The sequence below is a fragment of the Myotis brandtii genome, unplaced genomic scaffold (genome assembly GCF_000412655.1).
Source record: "Myotis brandtii unplaced genomic scaffold, ASM41265v1 scaffold879, whole genome shotgun sequence".
NCBI lineage: Eukaryota > Metazoa > Chordata > Mammalia > Chiroptera > Vespertilionidae > Myotis > Myotis brandtii.
This window is the reverse complement of record NW_005371595.1, coordinates 105,331-119,461: the sequence shown is the minus strand read 5'-3', so window position 1 is coordinate 119,461 and position 14,131 is coordinate 105,331.

The window sequence follows — 14,131 nt, the reverse complement described above, 5'->3', positions numbered from 1 at the left end:
ATATTATACATATATATTATTATATATCTTTGCTATTATGTATAGATTATATATATATCTTTGTTAAAGACTAAAATGTAATCCAAATCCTTAACAGAAGATATTTTTTACTACTAAAATAGATGTTAAAAAGTTAATTAAAAAGTAAAGTTTAAAAATCATTAATGCAAATAATAATGTTCATTTACTCAGTATCCTTGAATCCATATTACATCAGCTAATGTCCTAGAACAGTAGTTCTCAACCTGTGGGTCGTGACCCCTTTGGGGGTCGAACGACCCTTTCACAGGGGTCACCTAAGACCATTGGAGAAAACATATGTAATTACATATTGTTTTTGTGATTAATCACTATGCTTTAATTATGTTCAATTTGTAACAATGAAACTACATCCTGCATATCAGATATTTACATTACGATTCATAACAGTAGCAAAATTACAGTTATGAAGTAGCAACAAAAATAATTTTATGGTTGGGGGTCACCACAACATGAGGAACTGTATTAAAGGGTCGTGGCATTAGGAAGGTTGAGAACCACTGTCCTAGAAGCTATTTTACAAGAAAGTTTGGACTTACTTTCAAATTTAACAATGTATTTTATATGAAAATGTGCTGTTTGTGTTTAAAATAATGATTTCTATCTGTGATGCTTTTTAAATTGTAATAACATTAGCTTAGGAGATATTGTTACATCCTGTCAACTGCGCTTATTTTTTAAAAGATTTTTTATTGATTTTTAGAGAGAGAGGAAGGGAGAGGGAGAAAGAAAAACATTGATGTGAGAGAGAAACATTGATCAGCTGCCTTTTGCACGCCTCCTAGTGGGGATTGTGCCCACAACCCAGGCATGTGCCCTGACCAGGAATCAAACCAGCCACCTTTCGTTCCATGGGACGCCGCCGAACCTGAGCCACACCAGCCAGGGCCAAACTGGATTATTTTAATATTTCTTTTTTCCTATTTTCTCACCAAGTTAATAGTAGCCATTTTCCCCAAAGAATAAGCTCCTCTTTGAGGTGAATTGTGATTTTAAAATCCATGGAATTTGATTTATACTATAGTATGCTGAGAAGTATGTTATGTCCCTATTCTTAGAAGCCAAACATTTATAGATAACAGAAGTAACTTGCATCTTAAAAGAGTCTGGATTGGATTCATTGGTTGGCATGTGACTTAACCATTCATACTGGTTTGTGACAGAAGAAGTTTTATGCCTGTTCACTTTTATGTTGAATAGAGTAGGATATTCAGGATGTTGATTTTTGATTCCCAGAGCAAATGTTTTCCCATTACTTCTTTAGTTTTGCTCCAAACTCCTGTCTCTGGAGCTTTCCCAGTTAGGACCTCATTCTGAACCTTGAAGATGAGCCAAGTGTTAGAGTGATTTCAAACTCTGTTTCCATCGGACCACTGTGACCCCGCCCTTGAGCCACACCCAGCGTTAGGCTGCAACCAAAGCAGTCTACCTTTGAAATGATGTTGGGTTAGGTTTCTGTCTGTAGACTTGTATAGGACTTCAAATGGTAGTTTTTATTCCTAGTCCCCCTTATTTTAAGACTGGAAGAATGGTTGTTTAGTAAATAAATCCTGGATGAACATTCATATAAGGCTTATATGAGCTTATTATAAGCCACTTTGCTGAATTAATTAGAAGGGAGAGGGAGGAAAGGAGAACTTATGAGGGCTGGAGGTTCAAAGCCCATGAATTCATATTCTTGTTCTGATATAAGCATTTCATCTCATGTCTAGTTTCTTCTCTGTGAAATGGGGATAATTTTTACTGCTCACAAGTTAGACTTAAGGAGGAAATGAATTATTAAATATTTATGAACATAAAATTGTTTCATAACTTTCACAAACATAATAATTACACTCCCATTAGAGTAACAAAGCCCAAATTAACGTGCCTCTTTTGGAAAGAATATGGGTCTAAGAAAGGACATTAGGTTAACATCAATATAATATTTAGAATATATAATTTTTAAATGAAAACCACATTTTAAGCTGTAACTTATGCTTTTGAAAGCAGGACCCATATGTGTCTCCTTACTTTTCCGTTTTCCCATAGCAACAAGCCTAGCTCTAGGCACACAGTGGGTGCTTTGTTAACTGCTTCTTGAATGCTTCTCACAATCCATCCAGGCTTAGATTTTTCAGGTGCTATCAACTATTAGGGCAGATATGGCAAAGCCATTCTGCGATTGCATTAGAAATACAGTTCATAACTTATACCTCTTTAGGTAGACACTGGGCACATAGCTTCTCCCCTCTCCCCCATCAACTGAACAATGTGAAGGTAGGGCTGCAGCAGCTCTGCTTGGAGTTAAATGTTTCTAGAATAATTAATAACTCTTAAGAATCCTCCAGATTTTACTTAATGTAATTTTACTTAATGGTGGAGGTTTGAATAGATCAATAATTTATTCCTATAGATCTACAAAGGATTCTTTCTGTAACCAGAAGGAATTGCATAACTAGAGTCTTATGTTTTTATTTTAAATGTCTTTCTCTAGTTTCTCCCTTTCGGTTATCTTCAAAATATCAACCAAAATTATGAAGATATGCCTAACCTAATGAATTTCCAATAGCACTGAAACATGTTTCTCCTAACACCATGAACAGTAATTCACCTTTTCAGTCATGAATTGCACTCTAGTGTGGGCCTTGTGTCTGGTCCTTAAACACCCTCGTTACCCTTTGGAACAGAACAGTCATGCTACAGTTGACAAAACCGTTGTGTGCACAATGAAACTCTTCAAACGAGATTGTGAGTCCTTGCAATAGTATCTTACAGTTTTGTTCAACTTTGAATCTCTCGTTTTTTTAAACTTAGAATTTATTTTTTATTAATATGCAGATAATTATAGCATTTTAGAAGAAAATCAGCTCTGTGAATTACCGGGCCCATGCTTCTTGCCTCACTACTCTGCGTGTCACATACTGTTGTCTCCAGCGACCCCACAAATGAGCGATGTCCTCTGTGTCCTGGCCTCAGCAGCCCCGCCCAGCAACTGTAGACTCAGGCCTGTGGCTTTGTTAATGGAGTCTATCCTTCTCGTATGTGGCCTTCCCCTTCTCCTGCTGCCTTCTGTTTTTCCCAGCATTATTGTCTTCCAAAGAGCCTGCCTTCTCTTGATGTGCCTGAAGTAGGACAGCTTCAGCTTTGTCATTCTTGCCTCCAGCAATGTTTTAGGCTTAATTTGCTCTAGGACCCACTTGTCTGTCTGGTGGCCTGAGTTATTCGTAAAGCAATCCTCCAACACCGTGTTTCAAATGAATCAATTGTTTTCTATCAGCCTTCTTCCCTGTCCAGCTTTTGCATACAAGGGTGTGAGTAGCCTCGGCCCTGGTCTCTAACAACACATCTTTACTTTTGGTGATCTTTTCTAATTTTCTCATTGCTGTCCTTCCTAGTCTAAGCCTTCTCTTGATTTCGTGGCTGCAGTCTCCATTTGAATCGATGCCTGATTGCATCAGCTAATATTATTTTATCAGGGGTCTGATGTATAGTTTATTTAAAGGAATTAAATAAAGGACCAACTTTTTAAAAAAAATTGTTCCAGACCTCCATTATGAGCAATAGCTCGGGATTAGTTGTCAGTGACAGGCTATATATTTTATATGCTTTTTAAAATAGAGAAGGTGAAAAAAAATAACCATTACTGCAGGCAAGAGGTTTTAGTCCACTTCTGTGTTATAGGAGTTTGCCCTCCAAATGTGTGAGAGGCAAGTTGAATAAGGAGATTCTGTTTCCAAGAAGTAGGGTGATATTTCCTTATAAAAGTGACAATCAAGACAGTTGTTTGTATACGTAACTTGCCAAAGTTTTAAAAAACCTTCAATCTTTGCCCTAAACCCATGCTTCCAGAAGCCCATGACTAGAAAGAGCATAGCTCTCAGGTGCCAGGGCCCAGGCCACTTTGCTTTTAGTCCAGGGCTTCTGTGCCTGCCCGTGGCAAGGGTGCTGGTGGCAATGTGTCCTAAGATGCAGTGTGTGTGTGTGTGTGTGTGTGTGTGTGTGTGTATAGGGGGGAGCTGTGTCCAGACTTAGCATGGCCTGTTTTCTATCAGATCCTCAAGCACTATCTATGGGCTGAAATCCAGGTGAAACCTATTCAGTATGAAGCGGGTGTTTGTTTTTCACTTCCTCGCATTATTTCAGTTCCCCAAGTTCTATCTTTCCCCAAGTTATAAATGTTGGGGAAATGCTGCCGCAATTGTTTAACTCTGGAAGGTTTTCGTAAATACCAGTTTATTGGCTTCACAAAATTTTTAATCTCCTTTCTGTTCAAAAGATACCAGCAATGAGAGGATTTTGCTGAATTGATAAATTATTCTGCTTAAGGACGAGCAAATCACTTGGTAAAATCAGGAATATCTATTATTTCTTCTCAGTAATAACTCTTGCAAGGTTACATTCTGTTGTTGCAAGTTTCTGTAATTTTTCTCTGTGGCACCTTTCTATTGTCTGACTTTAAATAAAATGTTTCTAATAGTATCTGTCTGGCAGTGCATTGCTTTGCTTTAATACATTCATCTGTAAGACAGAGTGTAGTGGCGCCGTGTACTCATATAAGAGCTGGTAAAGGGAGCCCCTCCTGCCTTCCTGAAAGGAGAAGGGGTGGGCTGGTCCTCCAGTGTATCCAGCAGGAGACTGCACGCCCCACAGCGACTAGCAGCGCTGCAGGCCCTGTGTCCCGATGCTGTGTTTGTTCTGGGAAGTCTCTCACATCAGCAGAAACTAGTTTTCTATTGGAGGATCTGAATGAGAGGTTGCTGGCAAATGGGTTGCTTAGAGCAGAGCGGGAACTCCAGGGTCAAAGTCAGATCTCCTGGCGGGAAAGGCTCTCAGAGAGCCTGGTCACTCTCCCCCCCCATGATCGGAGCAACAACGAGGTGATGATGCTTCCCTCAGAGGTCGGAAACCTGTTAGCAAATGTCCTGTGGCTTCTCCTGTATGTTCAGTCAGAACGAGGGAGCCCTGGATTAACTGCCGAGCAGCTCTGACTGTGGCCACTTCTCCCCGGAGCGGAGCGAGCACAGTCTGCCCTACGCGAGGCCACAGTGGACCAGTCAGGACTGGGCATCGCTTCCTCATGGACGAAACGAGGACTCATCCCTGATTTCAGAGCCGGCGTTTGAGTGCTCATCTGTGCCAGTGGGTGCTGAGTACTGAGATGGGAAAGACGGGCTGCTTCCCAACGACACTGCAAAGTGAGTCTGAAGTCTCCCTGCTTTGTGGTGAATGTCAAACGATCAAGCACACACGCTACATTTTAGAAGCCATAAGGAACAAATGATGCATAGCAGTGGTTCTCAACCTTCTGGCCCTTTAAATACAGTTCCTCATGTTATGACCCAACCATAAAATTATTTTCGTTGCTACTTCATAACTGTAATGTTGCTACTGTTATGAATCGTAATGTAAATATCTGATATGCAGGATGGTCTTAGGCGACCCCTGTGAAAGGGTCATTTGACCACTAAAGGGGTCTCGACCCACAGGTTGAGGACCGCTGGTGCATAGTGTTACTTAAGCTTTCCACTCTCACCGTGCACCTCTCCAACACCCTCACATGGAGGTGGTTCTGCCCTGGACCACCCTCCGCAATGGCACGTCCCTGCCCAGCATTTATGATAATGACAGTAACCCTCCACGCTGGTCGGGTGATGGCGGTGAGCTGGGGATCTACATGCATCACCTCACAGCCCACTAGTGAGCACGTGAGTACATTGACCTTACAGGCGTGCAGCACAGCAGGTCTCTGAGGGCCCCTGAGTGTCCTTAAATATCCCTGGAACCACTTCTCCCAAAAGTGAGGGAAGGAAGCCGCCCGACCTCCCTGAGGTTCATCCCCTTCCTCGAAGTAGCATCAGAAAGAGGCATTAAAGGGGTGCTACTTTGAAGGTTACTAATGGACTTTCTCTTTTGTCTTTCCAAGTTTGCAAACCATTGCCTCGTTGGCTTGTGACATCCATCCACCTGGGACAGTACAGAGGCAAGAAAGAGACTCTTGCAGTTTGTTACAGGGACACTAAGAGAATGAAGGTAATATTCAGCTTTGACGCTCAAAGATGAGACTTTGCAGCAGTGCCATAACCTCATTTGAAATGATGTCTAAGTCTCTCTATTCTTCCTCCAACGTCTCAGTGAGCAGTGCCCAAGGGAGGGCCAAGCAGAAGAGGGCGGGGTGAGGGGTGGAGGGGGAAGGAGGCCCTTTTCTCTCCTCCCTGGGAATCCCGAACAGAAGGCAGAGAGCAGGCGGATCAGATGTGTGTGGACTGTTTCCGTGCGCGCAGTGGATGATGAGCGCGCTGGTGCCGTGGCTGAGGTTCTGGGAGGAGACCGGTGCAGAGGCCCTGTCGCTGGTGAGTGTATTTCCTGTGTCCTGATTCTCCTGGGCTCTCAGTGTCTGTGTGGCATGGATGCCCTCCGACAACATGAGGTGCCCACCCATCAGAAGCCAGGGAAGGGCCCCCACGGTCTTGAGCCATAAAAACTAAGGAGGGCAAAGTCCTGAGGGAGGTTGGTTGGTGCTCCCTGGGAGCATTTCTCAACCAAAAGGCCCCGGGGCACCCAGGCACACACAGCGGAAGAGGCCAGAGGGTTGTCGTCCGTGATTGGAATGACGGATATCAGCCAGTGGTCACCCCAGGGCCAGCACAGCGCTACAGGGCTCCCTGCCCTCCCCCAGTGCATAGAGGTAAGAACCCACTCCTTTCCACGTCTGCGGTGTGGGAGCTAACCTCTGCAGCCCCGCGGACACTTGCCGAAGAGCAGCCTCCGTCCCGTCAAGCAGCGGGGTTTTCGGAGCCCAGCGCTCACTGCGGCCCACTGGGCAGTTTGCTCCGAGGCCTGGGCTACTGTTTCATTTGATCACTGGCTCAGAGAGTCCCCAGATCCCCACGGGCGTGCAGCCCTCACCCAGAGCCAGGGTGCATTGAGGAGATACCTCGTGAGATGTTCCAGGAGGTGGGCGTGGCCATCCACTCGCAGGAGGCAGACACTGACAATGTGGTGAGGCATCGCTCAAAGGTCTCCAATACATAGAGAGGAATCTGGGCACCAGCGAGGCTGAGCAAACATGGCTGCGAGACAGGTTAGACAGAAAATTAATTCCAGCCAGCACCCACCCAACCCACTGTCACCGCCTGTCCCCGCAGGCTGGTTCCCATGGTGACCAGAGCCTCAGGGCCAGCGTCAGCACCACCAGAGCCTGGGAGACGTTTCTCAGCTTTCGTAATGCTCTGGCGCCAGGGCTGCGAGCTTCGGGGGAGCTCTGGTGCTGGCTTTCCGCAGGCCCAGCTCATCGCAGTCCCGGTCACAGGTCTCCTGAAGCCGGTGCTGCAGCAGTTTCTGTCTCCACTGCATGCAGAAGGCGGCAACTTCCAGCTCCTCCGCATCTGAGGACAGCGGTCTCAAACCCTGGCGGAGAGAGAGACAGGTGAGCCCCGGGGACACTCTGCACACTCTCCCAGTGTCCGCTGCCCAGAGCTCTCAGGGATTCCTCTGAGAGGCTGGGCTGGTTTCCTGATGGTCTCGCTTTGCTTTCACAGAGACCAAGGAACGGTGTTCGGAGAGTTCCTCTGGGTGGGCACCCACTCATTCTGAAAGGAGAAGCACAACAGCGCAAAGGGCCTTACATTTGTCAACATAAGATGTTCTGAGAATGTAATTTTTAAAACTCTCTCTTTACCCTAAATTCTGCCTCCTTCTACATACTTAGCACCTCCAGGCACTAGCCCACTAGTCCCAGTCTGACTTCATGGAATTTACATCCTAATAAAAGAGCCAGACAAATACATAAATACAAGGAGGGGGGAGGGGGGAACAGACAAACGTAACTACAAATTGGGATAAGTGCTACAAGGAATTATATAAGGTATTAAAACAGAGGCAACTGGGTGTGATATAGTTTGAGTATGGGAGGGTGTTTCATCTCCCGAGGGGGTGGAATTTAAGCTTGGGCCTAAAGGATAGGAGCCAGACATGGGAAATTTGGCAGAAGTTAAGGGGTAGGGGCACATCTCCCAGGTAGAATAATTCCTGTGAAAGCATGTGTCAAGGCCCTGGATAGGTGCTCTGCTAGGCATTCAAGTATTTCCCATTTCCAGCCTCCACTTGGACACAGAAAGCTGGAGAGAGGGTTGCTTCCCCCCCACACACACCTCCCCCCAGCCCAACAATAAGAAAGTCAGATGATTCACAAAATCATAACCTTTCTTCAATATCATGTTTTTAATCCTCACCCAAGGGTATTTTCCATTGATTTTTAGAGAGAGGGAAAGACAGAGAGAAATATCGATGTGAGAGAAACATTGATTGGTTGCCTCCTACACTCGCCCTGGAGCCTGCAACTGAGGTACATGCCCTTGACCAGAATCAAACCCAGGACCCTTCAGTCCGCAGGCTGACGCTCTATCCACTGAGCCAAACCGACTAGGGCCATAACCTTTCTTGAACCCATTAGGAAGCTGAGGTTGAAGGACATCAACTAGCCTGAAATCAAAGAAAAGACTATCACTTTCACACAGTGATGGGCACATCACTGGCTTCTTTAGGACAGAGCATAGGAGAAAGACGAGCTACCAGAGACCGATAAGAAGACTTTAGCTGGAATTCTTAACACATTGCTAATGGCCAAGTGCACACTAGTGTGAGTATACAGCACCCCTGAGAGCCACGAGCCAAGAACAGTCCACACCTGCTCTCGGGCTCTCTCGGGGCCCTCCTCGGGGGTCCTGGGAAGGACCTGGGACAGGGCAGGAGGTTGGGAATGTCCCTAGTAATGGCGAGGGGAGCAGCCAACACTGCGACCAAAGGCAGGAACCCCTGCCCACATTGTCTCCTTATGGAACACAGACCTAAAGTCACTGCGGGAAGGACAGTGGTCAAGGCCATGGCAAGAGGAGAAAGGGACAGAGTACAGGCCTCTACCTGGAGGGAAGGAGCAGAAAATGGTCCTGAATTCATACCATTCAAAGTCTTCTGTTGCTGGGGAGGAGCAGGATCACTGAGAAAGCCCTAACCCCTAGACCCGGGACACCAGCCTGCCTTCAACTGGGGCTGAACCACCTCCTCTCCAGGCAGTGAGTCACAAGTGACAAGTGAGCTGTGGGAGAGGCTAGAACCTGGAGGAGAACAGCTCCACGGTGCACAGCAGGCCTCATGCTGAGAGAGGAGCAGGAATATTGATACACACTCAAACCCCAACCACACACAAAGTAATGCTAGGACATTTGAAGCTGGTAGTGCGTCAGGGTGACTATCACTATAACAGCCACACTCAGCTCAAATCCTGACTCACCCCCACACGAAGGGCTAGGGGAAGTGGGGTGCCATTTCCAAGCACACATACTATTCAGTTCATCTCTGCCAGTCTACACATAGAGTCAAGTTTTCAGTGGGAAATTATGAGACATGCAAAAAAGAAAAGAAAACAACTCACTTTCGAGAGATAAGGAATCAAACAACCCATACTCAGATATAAGCCACTTGTTGAAACTATCCAATAGGAAGTTAAAAATTACTATGGGTAATGTATTAATTACTTTAGTGGGAAAAGTAGATAAAATGCATGAACAGATGGAGAATTTTTTAGCAGGGAACAAAAAATTATTAGAAATAATTGAATGAAAATGCTAAAAATAAAACATTTTTTTTAAAAAAAACATGGTAAATGATGAAGGATGCTTTGACAGACTCATCTGCAGACTGAACACAGCTGAAGAAAGAATCAGTGAAACTGAAGGTCGGTTCATAGAAATTAGCCAAAGTGAAACACACAGGAACCCAAGTGGCAGGTTTGGGATACAATCAAGTTGAATTTTTTTTTTAAGAGAGGGAAGCATTGATCTGTTGTTCCACTTATTTATGCATTCATTGGTTGATGCTTGCATGTGCCCTGACTGGGGATCGAACCTGCAACCTTGGCGTATTGGGATGACACTCTAACCAAATAAGCTACCTGGCCCGGTGGAATTTAACAACTAAGAAGAAGGTAGCGTTTCCTCATGCATGTATGCAGTACATCATGTGCCTGTCAGGCTGTGACCCAACTCACAGCCCCGCACACTGTGCTTCACGCCAGCACCTGCTCCGGGATCAGCACTTACCCTGAGACTCGCAGCCTCTGCGGCCCTCACGGTCTTGGAGACGGCCCGGAGGAGCTGCTGTGCATTTCCCAGCAGGAGCTCCTCAGAGGACTGGCTTCTGGCCAGGGAGGCCTTGACACTGGGGGTTACAGGAGGAAAGCAGCTGACGTCACACTGGGTGGGAGGCGAATCTCAGATAGCCCGACGCCAGAACGTTTTGAGCCTTTGTGGGCACGGCTCAGAGAAAGAATGTCCTAATGATCTAATTTGTCATTTTAAAATAAAAATGTACATTTGGATACGAAGAAGGTATGACTCATATAGTATCTATAAATTAACAAGAAGTGTTTTTAATGAACATAACTGAAGAGATGTACTTAAGTAATGAACTTTGGTAAAATCTCAGACCTGAGAGCCTGACAAATCCACCTTATGAATCAGGCCTTATCTTTGTGGTCTGAGCACTGACATCTTAGGGCCCTGCTCACCTTGGAAAGGCTGCCCCTCCCAAGGGTAGCCAATTCCTGGAGGTAGTGAATGATCACCTGCAAGTGCATCTTCCATATGCAAACTAACCAACCCAAACCCCGCCCACCTCCTCCCCATGGAGCTCTCCATTCCAGGCCACTGTTCCCTGCACAGATCACACTAGGGCCGGGCACCAGACAAGGAGGGGCAGCCTCTGTATTGCAGAGCCCGAGGAAATTAGTCAAACCAGCCGATCCTAAACCCCTGTAACTCGCTCACCCCCTCTTGCCTATTCCTTCCCATGACAACCATAGTAAGTCTCTGGCCTGTTTCCCCCTCACTCCTGCTTCTGACGGACCCTGGCTGGCCCCGCGTGGCCCCATGTAGCTCTGCTCCTAGGCCCTGTGAGGGTCTTCTTCCTCTCTGACAGTCATTTCCCTGTGAGTGCGTCCTGCCATACTTGATTTAAACAAACCCCGAGCACCCTTACAGTACCTGGATTTGAAGTGCTAATTCATTGCAGTTCCTGTAGTTTAAGTAGAGAAATTTGAGTAGCTAATCTTGAGATGATTATGTGCCTGAAATATTTCCTAGACTGGTGATTTTCCACCTTTTTCATGCCATAGCACACAGAAACTAATTACTAAAATTCTGCTGCACACCAAAAACAAACAAACAAACAAAAAACACTTGTTTTTGCTGATCTGACCAAAAAAAAATAGGTATAATTTTGATTCATTCACACTGGATGCCTAATGTTGTATTGGCTGTTGTCATTATTTTATTTGACAATCTAAAGGAAAAGAGGTCAGTGCCCCTGACTCTTGTAACACAACTAGTTGAAAATCGCTGTCCTAGATAAAAGTAACCAGGTTTTATTTTTATACAATTTATATACCCTGATCTTGGCAATATTATTTTTGTAACTCACAATAATTGATACCAGTTTTAACTAGCAGCTTTCCATGACTTCAGAATATTACAAACTAGAGGCCTGGTGCACGAATTCGTGCACAGGTGGGATTCCCTCAGCCTGGCCAGCAATTGGGCTGATTGGGGCCGCAGGAGGTTGGCCGGGGGGAGGAGCCCCGGGAGGTAGGCTGTGGGAGTGCACTGACCACCAGGGGGCGGCTCCTGCATTAAGCATCTGCTCCCTCGTGGTCAGTGAGCATCATAGCCAGTCATTGAGTCGTTCAGTCATTCGGTTGCTAAGGCTTTTATATAGAGAGACATATATCTGTTACTGATGAATGTGCAGTGCAGCTTTAAGGCACTTGTGTTGAAATGAACCTGGTCCATATTTATGACATTGTATATTGTCAACACGAAAGCTGTGGTAAGGAACAGCATGGCTCAGTGGTTGAGTTCAACCTATGAACCAGAAGGTCTCTGTTTGATTCTCAGTCAGGGCTCATGCCTGGGTTGCAGGCTCGATCCACAGTGTGGGGCATGCAGGAGGCAGCCAATCAATGATTCTCTCTCATCATTGATATTACTATCTCTCTTTCCCTCTCCCTTCCTCTCTGAAATCAATAAAAATATATTTAAAAAACAAAAATAAAAAAAATCCTGCTCACCTCCAGAGTTCAGGCACATTAAATTAATTCGTCTTAACATAAGTTATGTGCTAGCATAGTCTTTCCTGGGCAGGTAACTCTGAAAATACTTCCACTTTGCAATTATTTTTAGAAATAACTGGCTTTTTTGGTTATATTATTAGTATAAAAACAAAGAGATAACTAATGGTAAAATGTTAAACATAATTATAAAGCACAGACTTGTTTTGCAGATGGAGCCTGGTGTGCAAACACCAGCATGCGTGTGTGATGTTGCAAAGGGAGGCGGGAAGCGTCGATGCTGGTGTATTGGATTCCTGAAAATCCTTATGGTTACTCTATGTTCACACCTACTCAGGAACAGGTTCTCCATGTTAAGTCTTATTTTTCTTTCTTACGTATATCATCCGATATATTTGTGATAAAATGAGAAACAACAGTGGCTTAAATGCATTTCTGGTCCTCTGTATTAATTTGAAATTCCCAGAATTAATGTGGGCTCTTGGAGGATGAAACGTTAGGAGTATAAAAAAAAAAAGAGTTTCCTCCCCACCCAGCCCTCTGGAGCCTGAGACAGCAGAGCACACTGACCCCCCGCCCACCCCCCAGCCGGTCCCACCACACGCTTCTACCTGGAGATGATGCGGAGCTGGTTGCTCATGGTCTGGATCTGCTCCACGACACACAGGAGCTCCTGCGAACACCTGTGGTCTATGCAGTTCTTAGCAATGATGCGGATAAGCCTGGCGAAGTTTTGTCCAGAAGTCGAAACTTTCCTGGCAGAGGCAATGAGCTGCTCTTTGGTCTACATCCAAAGAAATGACAAAGAAGTGGGTGAGCAATGCTGTCGCCGTTTCCCCTAAGAAATCGGTGGCAATGTGTGCCTGGCACAACCTACTTCAGCCCCAGAGTGAACACAGTTGAATGTGGTCTCCAGTGAAGGAGAGGGGCTCAGCTGAAGAGGTCAAGCTGAATACCCATAACCTTCGAGTTATGGAAGGTCATAACCCAGGACTCGAAGGTGCAGAGAGAACTCAGATCACAAGAGAATAGTCTGGTGTAGATCTCTGCCAGGAAAGGAGGTGCTGCCCTGGCCAGGTGGCTCAGCTGGTTGGAGCGACGTCCTGTACACCAAAAGGTTGCGGGTTCGATTCCTGGTCAGGGCACATACCTAGGTTGTGGGTTTGATCCTCAGTCAAAGCGAGTGAGGGAGGCAACCAGTGTGTGTCTCTCTCTCTCTCTCTCTCTCTCTCTCTCTCTCTCTCTCCCTCCCCCTCCTCCCTTCTGCTCTCCCTAAAAATCAATGAACATATCCTCAGGTGCGGACTAAAATAAAAAAGGAGACCCCTCGATCTTCCTGCCGTCCTCCAGCTGCACCCAGCCTCAGCGCTGGAGAGGTCTAACGCCCTTCCCCAGGGTCACAGACTCTCCCAGCTCCTGTCAGGACCCTGGGTCCCCCACCCTGTGTGGCCTGTGGCCCTCTCACCGCCATTTCAAACTCTTTTCCGTTTTACTCCAGAGCACCAAGCACTTCGGTGCTTGAAATCGGGTTGGTAGGAAGATGGGAATTGGAGAATTGGAGGAGTATTCTTCATGTTCCTCCATCTCACCAGGCACGAGCCTCACTATTCAAATTATCCTCTGGGCCCAGCCTGTGTGGACCAGTTGGTGAGCATCGTCCCATGCACCAGGAGGTCGCTGGTTCGATTCCCGGTCAGGGCAGGCGGGGGGGGGGGGGGGGGGGGGGGGGGGGCATGCAGGAGGCAGGCAATCGATGTTTCTCTCTCATGAATGTTTCTATTTCTCTTTCCCTCTCCCTTCCTCTCTCTAAAACCAATAAAAACATTTTTTTCTTTTTTTAAAATATATTTTTTTATTGATCTCAGAGAGGAAGGGAAAGGGAGAGAGAAACATCAATGATAAGAGAGAATCATTGATCGGCTGCCCCCTGCACGCCCCCCACTGGGGATCGAGCCCACAACCCAGACATATGCCCTTGACCAGAATCAA